Here is a 26,116-nt window from a genome sequence, read left to right on the forward strand (position 1 = left end):
ATAGCACCTTCCTTTATTCTTGAAGGAGCTGAATTGAACAAAAAGATGTAAATTATAAGGGTGTGTTTCCTGCCAGTTTACATCACAGGGAAAGTTCTATTTCCTGGGCTTTCTAACATAGCTGGAGAAGTAACAGATCCCCTCTGCAGTGTGATATGAGGCCAGCTTCACAGACAGCAGAGTTTGCCTCTATATTCTATCATCTGAAAGATCCTTTTTGTTTGAAAATATGTCTACTATAAGCCTGTACCACATTACCAGATGAATGATTGATTGATTAATTGATTATTTACTATTTTTTTCAGGCTGATTTCAAGATCCCTATGTATCAGAGACTAGTCTTAAGCTCCTGATTCTCCTGCCTCCACCTCTCAAGTACTGAGATGACAGGCATGTGCCACCACATCTGGCTTCAGCTGACCCTTTAAAACATGAAAATTCAAAATTTCCTGCCTCTCCTTGTCACCCCTTAATTATATAATGAATTATCTTTAGAAGGTCCTTTATAATATTTTCTTGGTTACTGAGAAGGAAGAATATAGTCAATAAGAATATTTTTTACCTTTCTCACTGCTGTGATAAAATACCTAATAAAAGTAACTCAGGAAAGGGCTTCTTCTGACGCACCACTTGAGGGCATAGTCTACAATGGTGGGGAGTTATTCCAGCAGAATTTGGAGGCAGTTGATTGTTGTTGGTTGTTTTTGCTCTTTTTGGGGGCCCACCACCCAGCTCCCATATAAATCACACACAGAGGCTTATCTTACTTATAAATGCCCAGCCTTAGCTTGGCTTAGTTTCGAGCCAGCTTTCCTTAACTTAAATTATCCTGTCTACCTTTTGCCTCTGGTCTTTTCCCATTCTCTTACTTCTGTAAATCTTACTCTTACTCTGTAACTTGCTGTGTAGCTGGCTGGCCCCTGGAATCTTCCTCCTTCTCTGGCTCTCTCTCTTTTTTTTTCTTTTTCACATTTCTCCTTCTATATATTCTCTCTGCCTGCCAGCCCTGCCTATCCTTTCTTCTGCCTTGCTATTGGCTGTTCAGTTCTTTATTAGACCATCAGGTGTTTCAGACAGACACAGTAACACAGCTTCACAGAGTTAAACAAATGTAACATAAAAGAATGCAACACACCTTAAAATAGTATTCTCCAACAGTTGGTCCCATTGCATCCCCAATGAGAAAGCAGACAGATAAAAGCTGTCCTCAGCTAGCCTTCTCCTTTTGATTCAATCTGAGACCCCAGCATACTACAGAATGGTGCTGCCCAGATTTGTGTTGATTCTTCCCACTTCAGTTGACCTCATCTAGGAACGTCCATAGACATGTCCAGATGTTTGTGATTCTAGATCCCATTGACAACATTAATACATGCAGTAGGGATATATAATTTGCCAATATCCTTCCATTAGCACATTATTCGTGACTAATTTATCAATCCTTCTAATTGTTCCTTGAATTTCAAGAGCCCAGTTTTCAATAACAATGTTAAGAAGATATCGTGGGAGTGTGGGGCCAGAAGTAAGGGCCTGATAGAGATTACATATGTGGGCATGCTAAAGCTACCCAAACCAAACCTTGAAATGGACAGGGTGGACTACTTGTCAGTTTGCTGATCAGGTTCTATTCTAATTTTACTTAGCAACATTCTCCAAGAATTTAGTTTGCACAAGTCTCTATATCTTGGTAAGTGTTTCTACTTTCATCTGTGTGTGTCTAAGAAATATTTCCTTTCTCAATTACCAATAAATCATCAAATTCAGAGATTTAAAATTATATGGGGGTAATTATTAAATTGCATACTCTATTATAAATATTAGCAATATTTTTCATCTTGGTATCTCCCCCCCCCCAGTAATGAAAAGAATGCTAGGAACATAATGGGGAGTAAAATTTGTAAGTGTAAGTTCTCTATTGACTCCTTAGATATTCCACATCATGCACCCCAATTCCACCCACGTCCCAGTTCCTTCACCCTTGCAGAAAGAAAAGAAAATTTAAAAAAATTGAAACCAAAACAAAACAAACAAAAACCCACCTTGCTCCTCTATCTTTCCTACCAATCCAACACTTCCCCATTCATCCCAATGACATTGGGAGCCAAGCTGCATCATGCAACATACTCTCCTGTCCCATCAGCTTTACTTGCAAACGTTCATTGCAATGAGTCATTGGTCTGGTTCAAGGCCTCTGGCACCCCATCATCACTGGACCCTCACAGAAACTCCTCTCGGATATGCTGCTGTTGCTCTAACTTATGGAGATCCTGCTTGTTATCCTCCCACTGGACCTGTCCTTTCCACACACTCCAGCAGGTCATAGATGGGGTAAATGTTAGGGTGGGCCAACCGAAGGCCCTGGATGTGGGCCTGGGTAGTAGCTGAGCTGGTCCGACCCTGCCACTGGGCCTGCCCTCTCAGGTGAAGGGTAGAGCCAGCTTTCCTAGGCCCATGCCATCAGGGTCAGTTCCCCCTTGCCCGTGTTGAGGGGTGGGGCCATCTCTCCTGAGTGCAAGAGGCCAGCTCTCTGGGCCCAGGTCATTGCAACCAGCTCTTCTGTGAGGGTGAGGAACAGCTCTCTTGCTGCAATATCCAGTGAGGGATAGGGCCAGCTTTCCCAGGGCCAGAGAAGAGCAGAGCCAACTCAGCCTGGCCCTCAGATCTCATCATGCATGGTTCTTATGGCCCCTTGTGGTAACATGGGACACAGACATCAACACAGACCCCAACTGCAGCAGGACCATGGACCCAGACATGGCCCTGGGTAGCAGCTCAGGCCCAGGTATCACCATGCCCCCTGCAGAAGCTCAAGTTACCCAGATCAGTATGGCCCCAGTGGCAGCATGGCTCTTGAACAACATGGTCTCAGGTGGCTGACCAGACCCTAGGCATCCGCAGGGCCCTATGTGGTAACAGTGTAGGATCTGAGGAAATGCTGAAGGAAGACCTAGACTCAAATAGTATGCAAGAACAAAGAGCGTTTATTATACCAGCATGCATGTGGGGTCATTCACCTGTACAAAATGGCGAGGACCCGAGAGGGATGTACAAGCTCCTTTTAAGCACAGCTAAGGGGAGTTTCAGGGTCAGTTTCCTAATTGGTTAATCAGGCAGTGGTTACATTAGTATATTTTTATTGGCTGAGGTCTAGTTTTATTATTTTTGGACACACCTGCACAAGCTTGGACGTGACTCAGAAGGGGCTGCTGGGTTTGTCCTTGAGATACTGTGAGGTTGACTTAGACCCTTTGTGTTTGTTTTCTCCCTCCACCCTGAATGTAAGGGCCTTGTAGATATCTTGGAAAAGATATGTTTGTCCTTCTTAGAGAACTGGAATCTAAGTTCAGTTGTGAAAGGGGGAGAGTTTAACCCCTTCAACAGGAACCATGGACGTCAACTCAGACCCTAACTGCTGTAGGGCCGTGGGCCCAGAGATGGCCCTTGGCAGCAGCTCATGCCTGGATGACATAATGACCCCAGATGGCAGCACAGACCACTCATATCAGCATGGTCCCAGTGGCAGCATGGCTCTCGGACACCAACATGGCCCCATGTGGAAGGCCAGACCCTGAACATCCACATGGCCTTCGATGGTAACAGGAGCCATGTACATCAACACAGACCCTGGCCGCAGTAAATGTTTCTTAAATGACCAGACCAAACAAGTGTATATTTGTGTGTTGTGCACAACAATTATAAGAAGACCACTTTGATCCTCCATGCCTGGAAATTCATAGAGAAAGAGCCATTCACACTAGCGATCATGCCATATATGTTGCCCAACTATGTATGGTGCAACTTCATTGACACTCTGGGACTGATTCTGTTCCTATGGAGGGGGATATGAAAGACCCTTGCTTTTTCTGCTATCACATTGAATGAAGCTGGCCTTTCCAAAAATCAACCTCTGTCTGTCTTTCTGTCTCTCTCTGTCTCTCTGTCTCTCTGTCTCTCTGTCTGTCTCTCTCTCTCTATCTCTCTCTCTCACACACACACACACACTTTATCAAAACTTTAGACAACAGCTTCATATTTGGTAGTCATTAAGGCTATTAACAAGCCATTAAATCCTGTTGTAGAATATTATTTTAAGATGTTTTATTTTTTTATGCTGTGAAACATTTGTTTGATGATGCAAAGATGTGTTGCATTCTTTTATGTTGCATTTGTTTAACTCTGTGAAGCTGTGTTACTTTGCCTGTCTAAAACACCTGATGGTCTAATAAAGAGCTGAACAGCCAATTTTGAGGCAGGAGAAAGGATAGGCAGGGCTGGCTGGCAGGCAGAGAGAATAAATAGAAGGAAAAATCTGGGACGAAAAGAAGAAAGAGCAAGAGAACAAGGACAGGAGGATGCTAGGGGCCAGCCACCTAACCAGCAACCGAGTAAGAAAGGAAGATATACAGAAATAGAGAAAGGTAAAAGCCCAGAGGCAAAAGGTAGATGAGATATTTTAAGAAAAGCTGGCTAGAAACAATCCAAGATAAGACCAGGCATTTATAAGTAATTTATTTATTATTAATTATAAATAATAATAAGCCTCTGTGTGTGATTTATTTGGGAGCTGGGTGGCAGGTCCTCCAAAGAGCTAAGAGTAAAAAACCAAACAACTACATTTTGGTGCCCAAAGTGGTAAAATAGAAACCAGCAACACTTTAAGATGTGGTTAATTTAATCCACCCAGTAATCACATGCCACGAAGTTTATTAAGACCTCCGTTAGCATAAAGGTCCTGTGCCCAGATCAGCAGATTCCTGCCTTGCCAACTGCCCACAAGGGTTTTAGCCTTAGCTACCCCTAGTATGGGGTAATCAAGTTTAAGGCCCAACACTGAGAAAATGGTCTAGTCCAGTTGCTTCTGGAATCCTGGTTGAGTAGATGGATTTCCAAGATAGTCACAAGACACTTTTTTGATCAAAGACACAGTTTTCCTACTCTCTGAGTCCTCCCATTCCCTTCCTCTCGGCAGTGCCGTCTCAACTTTTTTTTTTTTTTTTTACGTAAATTAACCCATTTATTAGAGCACAGGCAGGTCTCAAACGGTATGTTTCTACTGGTCTTTCAGTTCCTTCAGTCTTCTGATGGCGGACTTCACTGTGATGGCAGAAGTCGTGTTGTAGGTCCAGGCCCCACCAGCCACTGTTTTTATCCAGGCACCTCCCTCTGGACCGCCTCCTTTTGGAGTCATTTCCTCTATCCCCGCCCTGAGACAGTGGCTCCCACGAGGTCCGAATCCCTTCGCTGCTGGCAGAAGTGAAAGAAGAGCAGATTGGCTTTGCAAACCGGGTGAGTGCTTTCTCCCGAGCGGTTGAGAAAAGCCTCCCCTGCTTTTCCTGGATTCAGACGGGCAGGAGATAGAGTAGGCCGAGCGGCTAGCGACCCTATCTCCTGATGGCCGCGGCCCGTGGGAGGTACCACCTCTCTAACCCTGGGGCTCAGCAGCTGTCCTGGCAGAAGTTCCTTGGGGCTGAGGGACTGCCGGTTCCCGCTGCGTGCACTTGGTGTGCACAGGCTGGCTCTGTCTTTGGAGCAGGAGGGCTAGTTGGTCAGGTCAGCCTCAAAAGTTTGCTGTTGGTAGGGAGGACAAAAGGTTCTCGACAGGCATGGGGGATAAGCGTGTGAGGGGTACAAAACTGTGTACGTGGTGAGCCGCCGTTAAGGTGAGCCCACCACTACTTATAGTTTTTTTTTTTTTTAAATTTATTCCAGACAGCTGGGACTAAACCCAGGTATTCCGGATTTAAGTGTAGCCCTGAGCATTTTGATCAAGGGGCCTTTAAAGGGCAAAACCCACATCCTATTATCAGCTGCAGAGGGAGGTTTGTACAAGTAAGCAGTTTAACAGAAGCTAAGTTCTGTTAGTATCTTGGTCTCGGGTCCTAGAATAGAGATGGTGATTTTCCACAGTATTCTCCATCAAGGAGATCAAAGTCCCATTAAACCTGATATGGCTTCAGCAACAGTGCAAGATGGAGGGACCTCTGCACTCTTTTGCCCTGTCACGGAGCTTGTATGTGTAACGTGGTGCATGCAGGAGAAGCAAGTGTATGTTTTACACAACTGCAGAGTTGGGATTGTGTGCCCGGTGACTCGGTGCGATCAAAACCGCAGAAGGATGTGTAGAGGAATGTGGTATTATAGTGGAGCTTGTGTGGGCGTGTCTGCCCTTTTGCACGTGGAGAGTGCTTGCAAGCCTCCGAGCCTGAGTGCGAGCCTGGAGCCTGGGCTCTACGTGCGCATGCGTGCTGGGGGGAGGGGAAACCACCTGGAAGGCCAACCTAAAGCCCGAGTTGGGGCCGACACTAAGGTAGTCTGTGTAACTCTTCTGAGCAGCTTTTGCTACCTGCTGGAGGACATGGTTCTTACCCACAGGTTCCCCCCCCCCTCCCCCCCAAAAAAACCAGGTTTTTTCTATGCAGTTTTTGGTGCCTGTCCTGGATCTCGCTCTTTAGACCAGGCTGGCCTCGAATTCACAGAGATCCGCCTGGCTCTGCCTCCTGAGTGCTGGGATTAAAGGCGTGCACCACCGCCGCCTGGCACCCACAGTTTTTTGTTTGTTTCCTTTTCTTTCCTCAGTTGGGCAGAAGAGTGACAAGGGCCTGTTGTAAACCTGAGGAAATTATTCACCACCCCCCTCCAAATGCCTACAGTTTGCATATAAGCTTAGAGTTCGTGCAGTGGCCATTCAGAGTTCCCTGGATGTCATTTAGAGAGGAGAGGGACAGACCCAAATACGTTACTTTATTTGCTGTTGTAGTCTCTTGATTGTGTGAGGGATGAAATGGACCAGGTGACTCAGCTGTTATTTAGTCATTATTTGGGACTGTCCTTGACTTGATACAGCTTTGAGGGGTAGGTGTTATGATATTACATGTGCTGGCGGGTCTGGCGGCTAGAGCCAAGGTGCCCCACGGTGGGTGAGAGACAGAGATGCCATGCAGACAGCGCTCAGTGAACAGTTTTATTTGGTGGGGGGGGGGAGAGGGAAAGAGAGATAGAGAAGGGTGAGGGGTTCCAGAGGTGCATTCCTCCTGGGAGGAAAGTGGAAGAGAGGAGAAGAGAGGGAAATGGGAGGAGTTTTCCCTTAAAATAGGCTTTTATGCCAGGGCCCCAATTGCAGGATCAGAATATTAACAGTAGGTGTGCTGCTTCTGTGAGACAGAGTGCTCTCAGAACGAGAAGCCTGTGAAAAAAAGACGCCCCCCCCCAATAAGCTTACAGGAGGAAGCCTCTGGATTCCAAGTACAGAATTTCACTGTACACCACACCTGCAGATGCCGTGTCTCCCCTAGTCTGTCCTGGGATATCATTAGTGTTGGAGAGTATTGTTCAGCTGCTTGGCAAGTGTGTAGGTAGTGTGGGGAGTATGAATCCAAGGTTGAAACTTTATTGGATCCATGATTAGGGGGCCCACTAACTTGGGTTCTGACCCCATCTTTACCACTGAGTAACAGAGTGTGAACCTAAGCAGTCTCCTTAATGTTCCTGTGCTTCACTTTCTACACTTATAAAGTTGAATAAGAGTTCACAGAGTGATCAGAAGTGTAAATAAGACTATAATAAACTACTAAGCACATGGGAAGCCTTTAATAAATAGCACCATATCTACAACTATGCATGTATGTATAGAATGCCCCTTTATATCCTAGCAGAAATGATTCCAGGAATCTTCACTTATACAAAAGGAAATTCTTGGAATCTCAAGTCCCTTACATCAAGTCTTATTAAACTTCTTGTAGGGGAGGGCAGGGGGATAAGCAGTTAAGAGCACTTGTTGCTCTTGCTGAGGACACAGGTTTGATTCCCAGCACCCACATGGTGGTTCACAACTGTCTGTAAACTACAGTTCCAGGGAATCTCATACACTCTTCTGACCGCTGCAGGCACTGGGTGTGCATGTGGTGCACAGATATACATACAAGTAAAACATTCATACACATAAAATAAAACAAGTAAATCTAAAAAAAAAATTGAAAACTCAAAATCCCTTTTCCCACTTTTGACACATTTTTGCCCAAGGAAATTTGATGATACTCCAGGTATATAGGTATATACATAGGTATACAAGGCAAAACATTTCTGGATAATCCTAAAGAAATTTATTATATGAGAATTCTTTGGTATACATATAATTTTTTTCATCTATTAAAGACAAAAAGAAATCAGCATACTAAGTAGATGGATGTGCTTTATTTTTACAGACAGAACTAAATCATGGTATTGCAAGATATAGAACATCATCTATAGTTTTCAGAAATGAATGATAGCTTTAATTTTATAATTGTCAATACTGAGATCTCTGCTTTATATAAATGTATAGTACAAAACAATGCAGATATATTTAGGGCTTTTCCAGAGATTCTTGGAACTTCTGTCATAGTTCTAAGTCAAAAATCACTTGGACTTTTTTTTTTTTTGAAATTCAAGTCAACAACTCAAAGAGAAATTTAAAAATGGAACATCCTAATACAATACAAACCAAAAGTATTCAATATATGCTCAAGAATGACCGTAGGAGGATATTAAAAGTCTTTTTTCTTAATTAATCCATTATGTCTCTACAGGAGCAGAAAACTGTACTGTAAAGTACTACAACCCCTAATATATAGCAGTCTACAATCTGAGCTGAGGTGTTTCAGGTAGCATTTGCTACTGCTCATAACAGCATGCTCAGTGCAAGTGTACATGTATATTTAGAGCCAAGTCTGCAGTGAAATTGCATGATGGGGAACATTGCCGGAAGCACCTTGGATTCATTAAGCATTTAATTTTGAATTAAATTTTGGTCATTGTACATCTAGAAACCTCATATTTGTCACCCATTTTTTTGTGATCTCCACAATCAGTTGGCATTGCTTTAGCTTAAGATGCTATGTCTTGGAGAATGTGGTTCAGAAACCCCCACAGTTATAAACCTCCTTGCATATTTGAGTCTTATAAAATGCAACTTAAGTTATAATCTATGCACATACCCACAATATACTTTTTTATTTTTTGAAACAAGGTCTTTATAGCCTTGGCTTCCCTGGAGCTCACTATGTAGACCAGGCTGGCCTCAAACTCACAGAGATCTGCTTGCCTCTGCCTCCTAAGTGTTGAGATTTAAGGATGTGTGCCACCATGCCTGGCCCTGAAATATACTTAAATCATCTCTAGTTATATGTGGTACAATATAAAGCTGTGGTTCTCAACCTTCCTAATGCTGCAATCCTTTAATACAAATTCTTCATGTTTTGGTGATCCTCAACCAGTAAATTATTTTCATTGCTCTTCATAACTGTAATTTTGCTACTGTCATGAACTGTAATGTAATATCTGATATGCAGGATATCTGATAGGCAACCCTTGTGAAAGGGTCATTTGACTCCCAAAGGGGTTGGAACCCACAGGTTGAGAACCACTGATATAAAGGCTGTATAAATAGTTGTTATATTGCATTGTTTAGGTAATAATAACAAGGAAATGTCTATATTTATTCATTCCATTGTTTTCTCAATTATTTTTGATTCCCAATAGCTGAATGTACAGATGTGGAACCCAACATAAGGGCTATTGCAAATACGTCTACATATGTATATGTATTTATAACATACAGATATATAAAATGTATAATTATATGTATACATCTAATGGTATTAAACATTTTCTTCTGATTGAAGATATTAAGCTGATTTCTTTTTGGTTTCTTTTAGGCATATCATGTTGTGCTGCCCTCATCCAAAGCCCACTGAGTCCATCTTGTGAAGTCATACACTGGAAGTAAGTGGGACTTGGTTTTGAATTACAGTGTTCAGGTCCACCATCAAGTTACCTGGATTGTTCCATTGGCCTCCAAGCCTTTGTAATTGCCTTCTTCCCTTCCCTTCCTTCCCTGATCACCCCTGTCTCCCCACTCTCTCACTTGTGTGATCCTGTACACAATCCTTTCCCTTGCCAGCACTCCTAATACCGAGAAGGCTGAGGCAGGAGGATAATGATTTTGAGGCCAGGCTATACTATACAGTGAGATCTTCTCTCAAAATAATCCCTTTCCTTATTTGATAAAGTCACCCAGAGTAGCTACACCATAAGTGGTAGATTAAAAATGGTAAATAGCTAGGTATGGTGACGCATGCCTTTAATCTCAGCATTTATGAGGCAGAGGCAGCAGGAGGACCTCTGAGTTCAAGGCCAGCCTGGTCTATATAGCAAGTCATATATACATATACACACATATATATACATATACATATATACATACACACACACACACACACACACACACACACACACACACACACACATATATATATGGCAAGCCAGAGCTACAATAAGGGACCTGTCTCAGAAAAGCAAAAATATATGGTAAATATGACTGAGGTTGTAGCTCAGTGGTAGAGCACATGCTTAACATTTGTGATGCTCTAGGTTTGACCCCCAGCACTGAACACTCACAGAAAAAAGAATAAAAACAGTGCTCTGTGACTATATGCCTGTAATCCTAGCACTCAGGAAGCTGAGGCAGGAGAATAAGTTCTTGGCCAGATAGGGCTATATAGCAAAATCTTACCTCAAGAAAGACCAGACCACCCCCTACCCCTCCTTAAAGGTGGCAATGGCAATGACAGTGTATTTATTAGTCAGGGATCTTTTTTTTTTTCTTTTTGGTTTTTCGAGACGGGGTTTCTGTGTGTCTTTGCATCTTTCTTGGAACTCACTTGGTAGCCCAGGCTGGCCTCAAACTCACAGAGATCTGCCTGCTTCTGCCTCTCAAGTGCTAGGATTAAAGGCGTGCACCACCACTGCGCAGTTTAGTCAGGGTTCTTTAGAAGAACAGAACCAATGGGATGAATATGAGTATATATATATATATATATATATACACACACACACACACACACACACACACACACACACACACACATACACACATACACACACACACACACTAATTTCTTCAGTCAGCTTATGTTAAAATAGTAACAACAGCTGCATCACCCAAGAGGCTGGGGACCTGGTGGTCGCTCTGTCCTTGATACTGGCTGTCTGAGAAGTTGGGGTTGTCCCACAGTAGCTGTCTGTCCTTGAGGGTGCTGACAACCTGGTAGTCCTCAGTCTACCAGGCACCAAAAACCTGGAAGATTTCTGGAGATCCACTGGTCCTCAGTCCATGATAGAAGCCTGGAGTCTTAGTTAGGATCACTAGTGCTGTGATGAAACACCACACCCAAAAGCACCATGGGGAGGAAAGGGGTTATTTTGCTTAAACTTCCATATCACAGGAAGTCAGGGCAGGAAGTCAAACAGAGCAGGATCCCTGAGGCAGGAGCTGATGCCGAGGTCATGGAGGAGTGCTACTTACTGGCTTGCTTACATGGCTTGCTCAGCCTGCTTTCTTATAGCACCCAGAGCCATTAGCTAAGTAGTAGCATTGCCCACCGTGAGCTGAGCCCTCCCATATGAACCATCAATCAGAAAAAATATCCCACAGACCTGCCTACAGCCTGATTTTATGGCGGCATTTTCTCATTTGAGGTTCCTTCTTTTCAGGTGATTCTAGCTTGTGTCAAGTTGATATAAAACTAGCTGGTACACCTTGAAATTCTGGATTCCTTATCAGGGAAGGAATCAGCAGCAGCAATAGGGTAAATTAACTTGGTGTAGAGAGGGAAAGACATCAATCTGCCATCTGCCATACCCGTTTTCTCTGGGCTGCTACCAGGAGTGGCCTCCTACAGTCAGCCTGGGTCTTTCCACATTAGCCAAGGCAGTCCGGACACTTCTTCAGGTGACACTTCCTACTGAGGTGATTCTAATTTGTGACAAGTTGATGTTGAAACCAACCCTCATACCTAGCAATCACTGTGTTGCTCTGCTCTAGTTGCTACCAAGGACTGACACGTGAAGTGGCCTGTGGTTCGAGACTGTTAGAATAGTAAGGCCAGCTCTCCCGCCTGTCACAGGGGGCAAGGGGTGAGGGTCATATTTCCCTTACCCTTGCCACCCCATGGCATAAGAGGGAAGGGGCAGGGGCAGCTCTCCTGCTCTCACACCCACAGGCCAGCTCACCTGTGCCCGTGCCATCAGGGTCAGCTCTATTGTGCTGCCAGGTGAGGGTCAGGGCTTGTGGTAGGGGCAGTGCCAATTTTCCCACTCTCATGACTTCAGCGCCGGCTCTCCCACCTGCCAAAGGCAGTAAAGGGTCGGGGAGGGGAGGTCCTCTCTCTCTCTCCCACTCCACTATATGGCAGATGAAGGGTGGAGCCAGACCTCCTACGAGGGGCACCGGATAATCTGCATCTCTGTGCTGCAGCTGGTGCAGGGCAGGGCCAGTTCTCCTTAGTGCTGCAACTGGTAAGGGGTGGGGCCAACTCTGTGTAGCCCTGTCCTCACTGCTTTTGGTGGTAATAGGAGCCATGAACATCCACACAGGCAGTACAGACTGTGGCTGTGGCAGGTCCACGGACCCAGACGGGCCTCTGGCAGAAGCCCAGGCCTGAATGACACCATGCCCAGCCTGGTTGTCAGCATAGGCTACTCAGATCTGTATGGTCCCAGCAGAGGCCTTAGACACTAACCTGGCCCTAGGTGGCTGACCAGGCCCTTGATGTCTTTGTGGCCCTTAGTGGCACTATGGGCCATGGACATCAATACAAGCCCCCAGCTGTGGTTGGACAATGGGCCCAGACTGTTCCTTGACAGCAGCCGGGCTTGGATGTCACCATGCCCCTGGTTGGCAGTGCAGGTCACTCAGATCTTCATGGACCCAATGGCAGCTTGGCCCTTGTACCCTGAAATGGCCCCAGGTGTGGGCCTAGACCCCGGGCATCCACAGGGCCTTCGATGGCAGCAGGAGCCTCAGACATCAGCGTAGACTCTGGCTGCATCAGGGCCACTGAGTAAAAACGTTTCTATAGATGCTTATAATGGGAACTGACTCTGTCTAGAGTGTCAGAGATGTCCTTCAAGAAGTGATAACAAAAGAAGTCCAATAATAGATGTGTATGAAAATACAATGAAACGCAATGTATGTTAATAAAACAAAATTCATTAAAAAATATTCAGATAGAAGTGAATTGAATGCAGAATTGTGATAGATGGAGGTGGATCATGAGTAGATAGAAGTGTTCCAGGTCATGGAAACAAACCTGTACACAGGCCTGAAACTAGACATACAGTGGATTTGAGACATCAGAAGATGTCTCATAGGAGTAGAGCATTTGAAGTACTGCTGTAGCCATATAAGAGTAATGTGACTGAGGGCTAGGTGGTGAGGGATTTGGGCTCTATTGTAGTAACAGTTAGAAATGTTCCTACTTAAGGGTTATGATTAGGTGAGTAACATGATCCATTTTCTCTGTATTTGAATGTTTCTTTTGGGTATGAATTTAAAAGAAAATTATGTGTATGTGTGTGCTCATGTGCATGCACACATGAACCATGATTTGCCTGTAGAGGTCAGAGGACAACTTTTAGGTGTCAGTTACCTCCTTCTGCCTTGGTTACTGAGGATTAAACACAGGTCATCAGACTCACACAGCAAATATTCATTATACAGACTGAGTAGGTTATATTTAAGCATATGTATTATATATGTGTGTGTGTGTGTATATATGTGTGTGTGTGTATACGTGGGCACACATAATAGTAAAAAGAGGCCATGAATCTAAGAGAGCAAGGAGGAATATATGGGAGGGTTTGGAGAGAGAAAAGAGAAGAGAAAAATGTAATTATAATCTAAAACAAACAACAAAACATGCAGCCATTTTGCTGGCCCTGTTTGTGTTTCTGAGATGTGGTCTCATTTAACTCAGGATAGTCTTGATCTCCTCTTTTGTCTCTGCCTCCCAAGTGCTGGGATTATGGGCATATTTTGCCAAGCCTTGCTTTGTCTGTTTCTTTAAGTATGTAAAAGTGTCTAGTCATTATAAAAAATATACATCCCAGAAATAGATTAAATCGTGCAAGTCCAGTTTGTACATTAGCATATATTTATCCATATATGTACATACTCAACATGCATATGTAAAAAATATATGCAAACATATAAGCACAACTAATATGATACCACCGTATAACAAAAAGTGGATAGTCGTATTCCCACTTCCATGTGTAGAGATCGTTATTTTTTAAAATATCTTTTTATTAATTCTTTGAGAATTTCCTACAATGTAGAGATCATGTCTTTTTTCTTGAGACAGGGTCTTCCTATGTAAAAATTATCTCTCCCCTATTTGAGAAGCCCAATACACTTCCTGTAGGAAAGAGGATTATGTTGAACTCTTTTAGTTGCCACTTTTCCAGATGAGGAGTCAGTGTCCTATTCTACACTGACAGATTCTTAAATGGTGACTCTTTCTGGACAGGATGCATTCCTATTTATTTATTTATTTATTTATTTATTTATTTATTTATTTATTTATTTTTACATACTGGCCACAGTTTCCCCTCCCTCCTCTTCTCCCAGTCCCTTTCCCCCACCAATCCCACCCCCAATCCACTCCTCCATTTCTGTTCATATCTCCCATGGATATCAACAAAACAGGCATATCAAGTTGCAGGAAGACTAAGCACCTCCCCATGTATTAAGTCTGGGCAAGGTGACCCAGTATGAGGAATAGGTTCCCAAAAGCTAGTAAAAGGGTCAGAGACAGCCCCTGCTCCTACTGTTAGGAGTCCCACAAGAGGACCAAGCTACACAACTGTCACATATATGCAGAGTGCCCAGGTCAGTCCCATGCAGGTTCCCTGGTTGTCAGTTCAGTCTCTGTGAGCTGCTAGGAGCCCAGGTTAGTTGATTCTGTGGATTTTCTTATGGAGTCCTTGACCTCTCTGGCTCCTACAATCCTTTCTCCTCTTCTGAAGGATTCCTGAGCTCTGCCTAGTGTTTGGCTGTGGGTCTGCATCTATTTCTATCAGTTGCTAGATGAAGCCTCTGTCATGACAATTGGCCAGGCACCAATCCATGAGTATAGCAGAGTGTCATTAGGCATCATTACATTGATATTTTTTCCCACCAGTCGTGCTTGAGATTGAAGGACTGGCCACCTCCTACAACCTATACCAGGAGAGTAAGCCCACCTCTGATACTGCCTGGAGGCACCAGGACCCACAGGCTAGATGACTCAGAGACCTAGCATGCATTCTTATAAATATACCATAGTATCTGAGTGACTACTATTTTATTTAGCATATTCTATTTCTGTGTTTGTACGTGTGATTGCCTATAACATGATTCTTAATCTGAGGGAAAACTACTTCTCTAGAGGGCCTTTGGAAATGTCTGCAGGTGCTTTTCATTTTCACAGTTAATTGAATATGTGTATATCTCTATGGACCATTTTATTAGTATTTAGCAGAAAGGATCTAGGAATGCTGAGAACTGGCCTATCCAAATTGCCAGATGTTGCCAGATGTAGTGGCACATGCTTTTAATCCTAGCACTTGGAAGACAGAGGCAGGTGGATTTCTGTGAATTGGAGCCCAGCCTTATCTCTGTGGTGAGTTGCAGGCTATCTAGGGTTACATAGTAAGACCTTGTCTAAAAGTGCATGCACACACACACACACACACACACACACACACACACACACACACACACATACACACACACCCCAAGAAACAAAAAACTCACCAAAAAACAAAAACCAAATTGCTAGCTATGAAAAATGTTTTCTTGTACTTATCCAATCTTCATAGCAATGTTCTATACTTGTATATTTAGGTTCATAAGAGAGGTGGGCCTGTTAGCTCATCTCCTTATATTTGTCAGTTTGGGTATCTAGATTATACTAGTCTTACTCTGTGTGCTCTAGTTGCCCGCGTTTCTTGTTGCTATGGAAATTTGTATATGACATTTTACCATTTTATAAATTAACTGCTCAGAGGGACACAGTGTAGTGTATGTAATTTGTCTTCTTGGACCTTTTAGTATTTTGCACAGAGATTCCATATGCTCCTGGGGATCTGGTGAAATACATGTTATTTCCTATCCTGGAATTTTGGCCATTCCACTGCCTTTATTCTAATGTAGATTAGTAACTAGCTATAAATGCTTTCTACACAACTCCCCAGAGGTATCTTGACTTTAATTCAATCTGTAGCATATGTTTTGAATCAGAATTATTTCATTGTAAGTTGCAGAAATTGATTTTGATAATGCAAGCAAAAGTCAGACTACGTGGAAGCACACTGGAGTTGTTCAAATTCAGAATGATGATACTTGGAAAACAAGGCCTTCAGAAATCAGGAACCCATTCAGGAGGCAGAGGCAGGCAGACCTCTGAGTTTGAGGTCAGCCTACAATGATCTACAGGGCGAGTTCTAGGACAGCCAGGTCTAAACAGAGAAACCCTGTTTTGGAAAAAAAAAAGCCAGGAACCAAAGAGCTTTAGGCATTTGGGCGTGTGTGTGTGTGGGGGGGGGGCAAGAACCTCTGTCTCTAGTATCTTCAATCAGGATTAAAAATTTAAGGATGGAGCTGGGCAGTAGTGGCGTACATCTTTAATCCCAGCATTCAGGAGAAAGAGGCAGGTAGGCAGATCTCTGTGAGTTCCAGGCCAGCCAGGGCTACTCAGAAAAACCTTGTCTCAAAAAAAAAAATGATATGCTGAAGAGGTGGCCAAGAAGCGGCTAAGGGAACTGCTTCCTGAGGTTGATTCCCCGTCCCTACATGGCAGGTTACAGCTGTCTGTGAGTCCAGATCCAGGCTATCTAATGCCCTGTTCTGGACCCCGCAGGTACCAGGCATGCATGCACAGGCAAAACACTTACACACATAAAATATTTTTTTTTTAAATTTAAGGATGGAATACTCATCCCAAGGACTGTTTGAGATTCCTTGTTAGTATAAAAGGTCAGTGAAAAATTGCTAAGGAATAAATGAATAGCAACTAAAGGAAGTATAAACATCTGTGAATGAAAATGTTGAGTAAACCGTTAAATATGTCCATCAAGATCTCAGAAAGGGTTGGACTGGGATTAAAGAATAAAGAGCCATAAGCATAACTGAATTAACGGACATAATTTAGCCTTCTTTGGAAGAAAGTGAGAGATGATGTCTCTCTCCAGCAGGCATGTACTGCTTTTGCAGTAATTTGAGGGTTGATCCTGTCTCAAGGAGGAATTAGACAGACCTGGAGACTGAAAAAGAACTTGAAGATGTAGAACTCAAACACTGCTGGAAACATCCCATTTCCTAGGAATAAAATTGTTACGTGTAAGTTTTAATGGGATATAGCCTCTTTTTGCCAACGTTATAATAAACACCATACTTTCTTCTCTAAAGTTTATCATTTGTGTTGTACCTGTCCCATGCTATGTGTTTCATGAGTGCCATTTTATTTACTCTTCACAACAAATTAATTACGTAGATATTTTTTAGAGGCAGGGTTTCTCTGCAACAGTCCTGGCTGTCCTGGAACTCACTTTGTAGACCAGGCTGGCCTCGAACTCACAGAGATCTGCCTGCCTCTGCCTCCCAAGTGCTGGAATTAGAGACATGTGCCACTATGCCTGGCTTTTATTTTATACATGTGTTCCCAGAGTCTTTGTTTGTTTGTTTGTTTGTTTGTTTTTTGAGACAGGGTTTCTCTGTGTATTTTTGGTGTATGTCTTGGATCTCACTCTGTAGACCAGGCTGGCCTCGAACTCACAGAGATCTGCCTGGCTCTGTCTCCTGAGTGCTGGGATTAAAGACGTGCACCACCACTGCCCGGCTCCTGGAGTCTTGAGAGAGTTTAATTTACCCAAGGTGTTATTACTTGAAAGAGTTCAAATAGGACTTAAAGTTTGAGTTCAAAGACATAGATTTCATGTAAGTGTGATACACTACAAACAATAGGTATAGGTTAAGATTTTTGGCCCAGCAGTGGTGGCGCACGCCTTTAATCCCAGCACTTGGGAGGCAGAGCCAGGTGGATCTCTGTGAGTTTGAGGCCAGCCTGGACTACCAAGTGAGTTCCAGGAAAGGCGCAAAGCTACACAGAGAAACCCTGTCTCGAAAATAAAAAAAAAAAACAAAACAAAAACAAAAACAAGAACAACAACAAAAAAAAGATTTTAAACCTTCCCTGTGTACCACATACTGTGCTTAATACTTTAGGCATTATCTCATTTAGTCTTTATAATAACCTTACAAGCAAAGTACTGTTGTCTGTAATTAAATGATGAGTTTGAGCTTAAATGTATTAATTCATGACATGGTTGACACATACACATTTTAGTAAATGGAACAGTTGAGCTTGAATATATTTGCTGGATTCTAAAACCTATATTTTTTTGATACATTCTCCCATAGCAAAACCCACACAATCTACAACAGCAGTTCTCTTCCTTGACCGTGTATTAAACTCACCTAGTGAGCTTTAAACAAAATAGTGGTGAACCTCATCAAAGATTCTGATTTATCAGAAGTGTGGTCCAATTACGGTATTCTTTTTTAAAGCTAGTCATTTAGTTTAGTCAATAGATGCTAAACGAGTGTCTGTTCCATTCCAAATGGTCTCTAGGCATTTCTATTCAAGCAGGAGCTATGGATGCCTTACAAAGCCCACAACATTTCTGAATGTTTAGTGTGCGCTTGTTCTCACAGATTTGGAGGCCCGCTGAGACCTAGCTGGTTAGGAGTATTCTCTTGGACACCTCTGATTCAAACTGAGGTGGCACTCTCTGCTTTTTTGTGGCAGTACCACAATCAAGCTACAATGGCTATGCTTCACGTATTTCTAATCTCCCTTGGACCAGTGGACTAGCTGGCTTTGCTTCGAAAATAAGCACCACCTTTTGGTGTGTAGAATTGGAAGGTTTATGGCCAGAGCCAAAAAAGTTGAACCCAATAGTTCAGTTTAGCTGGGAAAGATGATAGAAAACAATATATAAGTACATTATCAAGTATAGTAGAAGGTACCAAGTTGTATTGCAAAGAAAATTAAGTTTTAGAAGCTACTATGAAAGCAATGTGTAGCTAGGACTGTGTGATGGCTTATCTTGCTTGTCAACTTGACTACATCTGGAATGAACTAAAACCCAAGGAGCTGGGCCCACATGTGAAGGCCACCCACTCTAAATCTGGGCTGTGCCATCTGGTGGCAGCCCCCCAAAAAAAGGACATGGAAGAAGGGAACTTGCTTTTTGCCTGCTTGCCCTCACTCTCAATGGCAAGTTCGTTTGTCCTGCTGCTGAGACAGACATTCCTTCATTGGTGTTCGAACCTACTTCTTTGGGGTCCTAACATAGACTAAAGACCAGCAGCTCTGTAGGAATTCCCTGGGATTCTAGCACCAGATCAGGACTGCTGGCATGTCTAGTCTCATGAACTGAGCAGCTGCTGGATTCTTGGCTTTTCCATCAGGGAGACAATCAATGTTAGACTAGCCAGATCACAGCTTCTAAGCCACACTAATCTACTTTTATTATGCCTTAAATATATATTAAATATATGAATATATTAGTCATATCAGTTCTGTTTCTTTGGAGAACTCTGACTAAACAGACTGAGCCATTGTTCTTAAAGAATGATACTTGGGCTGGCATTGCCTCAGCCATGTTGAAAATAATATAATCCTAAAAGGTGAAGAATCTTACGTCTAGCTAGAAATGAAACCAGGGCCTAGGCCTCCTTCTCTGCCTCCCTTTCTTCCTTCTCTGCTGGGATAGTCTCATTTTGTAGGCTTGGCTGGCGTCATTCACAGAGATCTGCCTGCCTCTTCATCCCATGCACAAGGATTGAAGGCATGTACTACCATACCTGGCTTTGCATTTTGGTTTCTTAACTCTCTAAACTACAGTGTTTGAATCTATAGTCTTAGAATTTTCCTTTTACCAGAGGCACAAAAAATAAGTTGTAGAGAGCCATTATGTCATTTTCTTTGTTTCGGATTATAGTGGTGGTCTTGATTTTCCTGGACGAATACTCTGAGGAAAAGAAAAGCTATGGGACCTGCTAGTACCTCGAGTTTATTGTCTAGAGAGAAAGGTGAGTAATTTGGTGTAGAGAGAAGTATAAAGGGAAGCCTTCCACTTCCTGTGGGGAGCAGAGGCCAGTTATCCTCAAGAGACTGTTCACTTGCCGGTGACATTCTAACATCTCCCTTTGTAAACCCTGCTTTCTTCTATCCACCTTTATTCCTCATTTTGCCCTGTCTTCTTGCTAACTGTATGTGCCATGCTTTCAAAGGTGTGCAGTAGTTAAAAAAGAAAAATCCAGGGATATAGATATGTGTGTTCCTGTGCATTCTTTATTTGCCTATATGTACAAGTATTTGAATGTAGGCTATAGTATGAATTTGTTGAAATAACATTCAGTAATGCCTTATTCTTTAACATTACCAATTAGGCTCTGTTGCAGTGTGAATGTGAAATGTCCTCCATGAGCTTATATATCAAAACACTTGGTCTCTAGTTGGTGCTGGTGGTTTGTGTAGGTAGAGTTTCTCTGTGTCCTGGCAGTCACTCCCACATAACCACACAGAAACTTATTATTAATTACAAATGCTTGACTGATAGCTTAGGCTTGTCTCTAGCCAGCTCTTACAGCTTAAATTAACCCATTTCTATTCATCTATGTGCTGCCCCAAGGCTCGTTTACCTCATCTATGAACTTCCCATATTTCTTCTTCCACGTCTGGCTTGAGACTCCCCAGACTCTGCCCTTCTTCTTCCCAGCATTCTCTTTGCCCTGAAAATCCTGCCTAGCTACTAGCCAGTAAGCTTTTTATTAACAATGAGAGCAACACATTTTCATAATGTACAAAAGGATTATTCCACAGCAGGTTTGGAACTTTGTGAAACCTTTATTACACAGAGTCTTGATGAAACAAGTGGCTTGGTGGGGGTGGACCTTGGGGCTCATTCCTGTCTTCTGCGTGCTGCTTCATTGCAGGGGCAATGTGAATAGCCAATTCACAGCCCTACTGCCAAGCCTTCCCTGCCACAGTGGACCGTATCTCCTTGAACCAGAAGGCAAAGTAAACCCCCTCCTCCTGGAAGGGTCTTCTTGTCAGAGATTTGATTAGAGCCAAAAGAAGAGTAATTAATGCAGGCTCAGAAGAAACTTCACCCCAAGTAGTAGTCTGATGTTCAAAGGAAAGTGAAATGCAAGAAAAGTCACCTCAAATATAGTATATAGCTTGACATCCCTGCCTAAAATTTCTGAATTAATTGTAATGTAAATTCTTTGATTTTTTTTTCAACTTGACTGTCTTGAGAAATACCTAGGACATTAGTAAAGAATGATTCTGAGCTTTCCTGGGGGGGGGCATTTCAAGAGAGGATTAACTAATCTCAGTGTAGAAAGACCTATCCAGTGGGCTGGGGGTCTGTATAGAATTAAAGCGAAGAAGAAGCCCACTAGCATAGGCAAATTCATTGTTGTTCTGGCTGCGTTGAGTTGAGCAGTTGTGCTTCACCAAAGTCTCTGATCATGAAGCTTTTGCCTTAGTACAGACAGAGAAACAATTGATTCCAGCCAACTATGGGCTCTGAAACTCTTGCACTACAAGAAACCCTTCCCTTTATTTTGCTATTTTTCTCAGTTATGTGGCACATCAATAAAAGTTTGACTTAACATATTAATTATGTAAATTAAAATGGTTATATCCTGACTATGGATGTCAGGGGAATTTTTATGATTTACTTCATGTTGGACAGGAGTTAAAATGCCTTCATAGGTGTACTAGTTACCTTTCTCATTGCTGAGACAAAATAGCCTACTAAAGCAACTTAAGAAAGGAAGGGTTTATTTTGACTCACAGTCTATCATGGCAATGAAGGCATAGTATCGGGAGCAGAAAGCAAGCAGTCACACAGTGTCCATAGTCAGAAAGCAGGGAGAGATGAGTGCAGATGCTCGGCTGTCTCCTTTTCATTCAGCCCAGACACTAGTCTGTAGAATAGTAGCACCCACATTTAGGGTGGGCCTCACCACCTCAGTCATCCTAATCTAGAAAGTCCCTTACAGACATGCTGAGAGACCTGTGTCCCAGGTGATTCTAGGTCTTGTCAAATTAGCAGTGGGTGCTAACCATCATGAGACCATCCCCTGTCACCTTGACATACGAACACTCACTGATGTGACTAGTGTAGCTAGCTAGCTTGCTCCTGAGTTCCTCTGTCTCTGCCTTCCAGGTGCTGCAATTACAGGCAAGCTGCCACACCCACCTGGCATGCACATGAGTTATGGGTGTTTCAAGTCCAGTCCTCAGGCTTGCATGGTAAGTACTTTAGCCACTGAGCTATACCCCTAGTCCTGGACTTTTAAACTATAAACTTCCACTCTTTTTGTCCTCATAGGCTCAGGATCATCCCATAATGCAAAATACTTTTAGTTCATTTCCAAGAGCCCCCATAGTCTTTAAAGTTCTAACATTGTTCAAAATGTCAGTGGAGAATTCTCTTCTGAGACTCAGGCAGTCTTTTAACTCTGAGCCTCTATAATAAAAACAAAGCAAAACAGGTTACATACTTACAATCTTTAATGGAACAGAGTAAACATTCCCATTCCAGAAGGGAGAAATGGGGACATAGCCAGGAAAAACTGGGTCAAAGCAGGATGTAAGTCTGGCAGGGAAAACATAACTCTTGGAGCTTTCTATCAGGCGTATGGGGCTCATGATGGAATGAATCATATGGGCTTGAAAGAGCTTGGGTAGCCCAGCCTTTCCCGTGCTGCCACCTGAAGCACACATAGCCTCACTCTTGAGCTGCCTCTACTGCATACAGGGCTGTGACTTTCCTTAGTGGTGTCCCACGATCTTGGCATTTCTAACATCCAATGATGTTTATTGCAGCTCAGGCTTCATCTTTATAGTTTTCAAACAGTGACCTTGTATGGCTTCCTCATAGGAAATTTTATCTTGCCTCACATTGGTTGGCCTTAACAGACTTCTTGAGGCTTTGTATAAGCCTCGATGAACCCTAGCTCTTGTATCTATTTTGTCTATGAAACAAGTACCACTGCTGATAGTGTGAGAGGTAGATTAGTCCTCTTGGACTACAGTTGTATGGACTCAGTGTACCTTACAGCCTGATCCTGGGAAGACATTTTGCTAGATAAGTTCAGTTTGAATAGGGAATCCATCTCAGTTAAGGCTCTTGGCTTTTAAATGAATTTAGACTTTTGCAAGTTGGAACCATAGATGGGTAGAGTTTTACCCTTAGGTTACCTTCCTATTTTCCCAGTGCAGAGTAGAAGATTTATCTCTAATGATGCTACTCACTTGTCTTTACTGCAACTTTAACTTTTTTTTTCTGCTGCACTAACCCACACATTTGTTCATTTACTTTTGCCTGCCCCCTCTATCTCATCTCATCTCTCTGTCTGTCTGTCTGTCTGTCTGTCTCTTCCACTATAGACATGGATAAGAGCATTCAGCAGGAAACATTGATGTATTCTAAATGCTGTCCTGTCTTTATATTTCTGCGGACAAACAAGTTAGTCCATAACTTTGAATTCAGCTTTACTGAAGTTCTCAGGACATGGACCAAATACAACCATGTTCTTTTCCAGAATACAATATATGCATAAGTTCTAGTTTAGTTCCTAATTGAGTCTTTATTTTCCTCTGAGACTTTGTGAATCTCTATGTGTGCATTTTTCTTTGTATTCTAGTCTTATAAACGTCCACCAGAATGGCCCATTAAACTCTGCTGTATTACAGCTTTCAAGGGCTTTGCCCAAAGTTGTAGACTTTTCCACATTTCTTTTAAAAACCATTTCTAAAAGTCCACAAACCACATGTTGAGGTTTCTCACAGCAGGACCCCATTTCCTGGTAGCAGTTTGCAGTTTGAGTGTCTCTGTCTTTGTCTCTGTCTCTGCTGTAACAAAATACCTCAAGCAACTTGAGGAAGGGAAGGCTTACAGAGATCATAGTTTCAGAATCTGGTCTATCATGGTGAGGGAATTGAAGCGGCTGATCACATCTGTGTTTAGGAAACAGGGAGAGATGAATTTAAATGGTTCAGCTTATTTTCTCCTAGTTAGTCTGGGACCCCAGGCTTGGAATGGTAGCATATACATTTAGAGTGTACCCCCACATCAATTAACCCACTCTAGAAAATTCCTCCCAGACATGCCCAAAGGTTTGCTTCTTAGGTGACTGACAATATTAACCATCACATTGCATTTATTTGTGGTATTTCTACTTGAGGACTAGGCTGTAAAAATGTGGCTTTATTTCTGCATGTTTCATGTTTTGGTATGAAGGCATATTTATGCTAGTTACCCCAACTCTTCCTCTTACAGCTGCTTCAAGTTCTCTTGTTTAATCTTCTGTGAAGGACCTTATAAGCAAAATGTTATTTTGATTTTACTTTCTTTTCTATTATGTGATTAGTATCTCCTGGGAGCCCACTACTACCTTGTTCCCACCCTTCTCTCATTTTATTTCATATTTACTAGGGTAATAATTTTTGATTAGCAGTACTACCTATGAAGCTCAAATTTTTAACAAATAGGGTTTCTATATTATACAGAATATATTCAACTAGATATTCAAGTGTTGGAAGGATCACTGATGCTAGTCATCAAGAGCCACAAGAGAGATTTTTTTATGGCTAGAAAAAAACAGTTTTCTCTAGAAATTATCTTAAGTGATGCTCACCTACTACTACAGCCAGTGGACCAAACAAATCCAGCTAGGTGCCTAGTTTTACGTAAAATGTTACTGGAAAACAACTATCCATTTACATGGCTGCTTTTATGCTAAGATGGCAAAGTTGAGTTATTGTAAAATATTGGAAACCCCAAATTATTTACGAAGCCTTATTGACGTTAGCCTTCTGCAAATGGAATTATATATAGTACTTGTGCCCAGTGTTTGACTAGCTTTACTGTGAGGAAAAAACGTTCTACTTTCTTTACGAGCAGAAAGTGTCAAGTCAGGACCCCAAAGATGGACTAGGGAGGGAGGGTCACTGGACCTCTTTGTTCCCCTTCCCAATGTGGCCACACTGATCAAATCTCCTTTTTCTGCTTTCCACTGTGAATTTGTCTCTTTCATTGGCCTGTTGAGGTTGAGTGCCCAGTGCTGGTTTATTAGGGACTGTGACCCTAACAAGTCTGATGACAATTAGGGAAGTCATGGCTGGGAGAGAAGACTCAGTTTGTCATCAAGCTAACCCCAGGTGGGGAGGAAAGTTTGAGGAGTCCCATACAGTTGCTTGAGTCACTTTATCCCTAAGACATCCCCATCTTCCTATACTCTGCTTCGTGAAGGAGATGAGAATTTGGATTATGTTCCAGATTCTTGAGGAAGCCCGACTCTTGGTGAGCTTTCTCCAGTTAGCACACCTCCCAGTTTGCCTTCCTGTTGGTTTGTGGCTTCTCACAATTAATTCAGTGCTTTGAATTTACTTATCTAGGATAGTGGCAGAGCATTGCTTGTAGGGGTAGCCTGAGTTCAGTAACACTTTGAGCTGTATATATTCTTTTTGAGCCATTGTTAGCAATTGCCATTTCGTTCTTGGTTTGTCTTTCAGAAGCCTGCTCAGCCATTTCTGGTTCTGTTGAGCCATTTGGGCTATTACACCATGGTATGACAGGCAGTGTCAATTTGGAAGGCTTTGCAGGCCTTTGAGCCCTTGGGGTACTGCTGAGCAATAAGAGTGTGGAGGAGATGTCTGCTGTGATTTATGGAACTGTGTGTATTCTCTTGGTGCCTTTGGCACCCCAGGAGAGAATTCTAGCTGACCAGCCTTTTGTAAACTCAGAATAGCATCTGAAGCAGCACAGGGGAACATGGATCTATTCCTGGACCTCCTGAGAACAAACCTGTAGCCATCTTAATTTTGCATTTATTTTTTAATATATTGCTCATTATTTTTGACATGTCTCATTAAAATGTGTGTGTGTGGGAAGAGGAGAAAGTGTTTTAAGCAAGTAAATCAAATTTGTTTATATTGGAAGAAGCATTTCATATGCTAACAGGCATTGAGGAACTTTAAGAGATAGATGGTTTATACCTGTCTGTTCTCAATATATGAGTTAAGATGTATTGCAACAAATTCCCCTTTGTAATGGGGCTGGGAACCTTGAAAAATAGAGGAGAATGAGAAGGTTCTGCATGAGGTATGTGTTAAACTAACCTTGTCTTACAGTGATAGCTTCTCAGTGGGCAATAGTATGGACTTGGAAATGG

At 42.6% G+C, this 26,116-nt stretch overlaps 1 protein-coding gene across 14 annotated transcripts in view; it reads left to right on the forward strand.

The window, feature by feature from the left end:
• Positions 1 to 5,041: 5,041 nt before the first annotated feature.
• Vsig1 (V-set and immunoglobulin domain containing 1) overlaps positions 5,042 to 26,116 on the forward strand; it is a 177,680-nt gene continuing 156,605 nt past the window's right edge. For 11 of the 14 annotated variants that reach the window (XM_052736898.1, XM_052736914.1, XM_052736925.1 and 8 more), the window contains exons 1-4: positions 5,042 to 5,286; positions 9,693 to 9,759; positions 19,864 to 19,954; positions 22,105 to 22,190. The gene's annotated coding sequence lies outside the window, so the exon portion shown is untranslated. The remainder of the gene's footprint in view (positions 5,287 to 9,692; positions 9,760 to 19,863; positions 19,955 to 22,104; positions 22,191 to 26,116) is intronic. The other 3 variants (XM_052737001.1, XM_052737008.1, XM_052736967.1) reach the window with 2 other exon arrangements.

Source organism: Peromyscus californicus, unplaced genomic scaffold (assembly GCF_007827085.1).
Source record: "Peromyscus californicus insignis strain IS unplaced genomic scaffold, ASM782708v3 Scaffold_10__1_contigs__length_136768540, whole genome shotgun sequence".
Taxonomy (NCBI): domain Eukaryota; kingdom Metazoa; phylum Chordata; class Mammalia; order Rodentia; family Cricetidae; genus Peromyscus; species Peromyscus californicus.